General features: G+C 34.7%; 1 pseudogene; it reads left to right on the forward strand.

Moving 5' to 3' along the window:
• The first annotated feature begins 1,151 nt into the window (after positions 1-1,151).
• LOC101091709 lies at positions 1,152-1,999 on the forward strand (annotated as a pseudogene).
• The last annotated feature ends 481 nt before the right edge of the window (positions 2,000-2,480 follow it).

A 2,480-nucleotide genomic window follows, 5' to 3' on the forward strand; every position in this document is an offset into this window, starting at 1 on the left:
ATTTATTCTAAGAATGTAATTTTGGTTTACCACTCAGAAATCAATCGGTGTAATTTAACAAACTAAAAAGGATTATAATTGTCTCAAGCAGAAAAAAATATTTGTCAAAATCAATACCATTTCTGATAAAAATTCAGAAAATCAAGGATAAATTGGAACTTCTTCAACTTGATAAAGGACATCTATGAAAAAATCTATGAAAACTTTATATTTAATACTGAAAGGCTGAAGGCTTTCACCCTAATATCAGGAACAAGTTAGACATGTTTCTTTTCTCCTTGTAGTGGAAGTGTCAGCCAGTACAATTAGGCAAGAAAAAGTAAAGGGCAACTGGGTTGGAAAGGAGAAGTAAAACTGTCTTTATTTGCAGATGACATTATATTACAGAGAGAAAATCCCGAAAAGTTAACAACAAAAAAACTATTAAAACTAATAAATGAGTTCAATAAAGTCAACATCAATATACTAAAATCAATTTTATTTTTAAGTACTAACAATAAACAACCTGAAAATGAAATCAAGAAAATAATTCCATTCACACTAGTATCAAAAATAATACAGTACTGAGGAATAAATCTATCTAAAGATGTTCAACTGTAGATTATAAAACATTGCTAAAAGAAATTAAAGAAGATCTAAATAAATGGAGAGACAATCCATGTTCATGGATTTCAAGACTCAACATTATTAAAATGGCAATCCTTCTCAAATTCTAGGTAGATTTAATGTAATCTCTATAAAAATTTCAGCTTTTTAAAAATAGAATTAGGCAATAAAATTCTAAAATTTATATGAAAATGAAATGAACCCAAGTAGAAAAAAATGGAGGACTTCTTGATTCTAAAAGTAACCATCTTGATTATTAAGATTAAATTTTTAGTAAGTTTTTAATAAATCTTTTACATAAGGATAGAAATACAGATCAATAGAACAGAAATGAGAGTCCAGAAATAAACTTGTATGTTTATGATAAGTTGATTTTAGACAAAACTGCAAAGGAATTAAATGGGGCAAAGAATCACTTTTTCAACAAATAGTTGTGAGACAAATGGAAGTCCATATACAAGAACAAGGATTAAGATCGTTGACTCACACCATACACAAAAATTAACTTTAAAAATTGATACATTAGCTCTTTCCCATCTTGCAAGATGGTGGGCGAAAAATCTGAGAAGATTGATACTAAGGAGAAGAAACTTGAAGCCAAAAAGGCTGATGCTGGTGGCAAGATTATGAAGGGTAACCTCAAGCCTAAAACACCAAAGAAGGGGAAGCCCCACTGCAGCCCAAACCCTGTCCTAGTCAGAGGAATTGGCAGATATTCCCAATCAGCTATGTGTTCCAGAAAAGCCACGTACGAGGAAGTGTTCAGCAGCCAAATGCAGGGTTGAAAAGAAAAAGGAGAAGATTCTTGCTACTGTCACAAAACCCGTTGGTGGTGAAGAGAATGGTGGTACCAGAGTGATTAAACTTCACAAAATGCCTAGGTATTATCCTATTGAAGATGTGCCTCAAAAGCTATTAAGCCATGGCAAAAAACTTGTCAGTCAGCATGTGAGAAAACAGTGAGCTAGCATCACTCCTGGGACCATTCTGATCATCTTCACTGGGCGCCACAGAGGCAAAAAGGTGGTTTTCCTGAAGCAGCTTAGAAGTGGCTTGTTTCTTGTGACTGGACTGCTGGCCAATTGAGTTCCTCTGCATAGAACATACCAGAAATTCATCATTGCTACTTCCACCAAAATTGATATCAGCAGTGTGAAAATCCCCAAACATCTTCACTGATGTTTACTTCAAGAAGAAGTTGTGTAAACCTAGACATCAGGACAGTGAGATCTTCGACCCAGAGAAAGAGAAGTATGAGATTATAGAGGTTGATCAGGAAGCTATGGATTCAAAAATTGTGCCCAAAATCAAAGCTGTTCCTTAGCTTCAGGGCTACCTCCACTCTGTGTTTTCTCTCACAGATGGAATTTATCCTCACAAATTGGTGTTCTAAATTTCTTATACAGAACCTAATTAAATAACTGATCCACTTCCAAAAACATAAAACAAATGATAAATAAAAAATTGATAAATTGGACTTCATCAAAATTAAGTGTTTGTGCTTGATTTTGCTTTTATTTTAGAAAGTCAAAGAAGCCACACAATGGAAAAAAATATTTGCAAATCATATATCTGATAACAGACATATCCAGAATATACAAAGACCTCTTATGACCCAATTATAAGAAGACAAACAACCCAAGTAAAAAATGGGCAAAATATTTTAATAGACATTTACCAGAGAAGATACATGAGGGGTATCTGGGTGGCCCAGTCAGTTAAGCATCCAACTTCAGGTCAGGTCATGATCTCACAGTTCATGGGTTCAAGCCCTACGTCAGGCTCTGTGCTTACAGCTCAGAGCCTGTAGCCTGCTTCATATTCTGTGTCTCCCTCTCTCTCTCTGCTCCTCCCCCATTCACACTCTGTCTCTC

The sequence above is a fragment of the Felis catus genome, chromosome B4 (assembly GCF_018350175.1).
Source record: "Felis catus isolate Fca126 chromosome B4, F.catus_Fca126_mat1.0, whole genome shotgun sequence".
Classification (NCBI taxonomy): Eukaryota; Metazoa; Chordata; class Mammalia; order Carnivora; family Felidae; genus Felis; species Felis catus.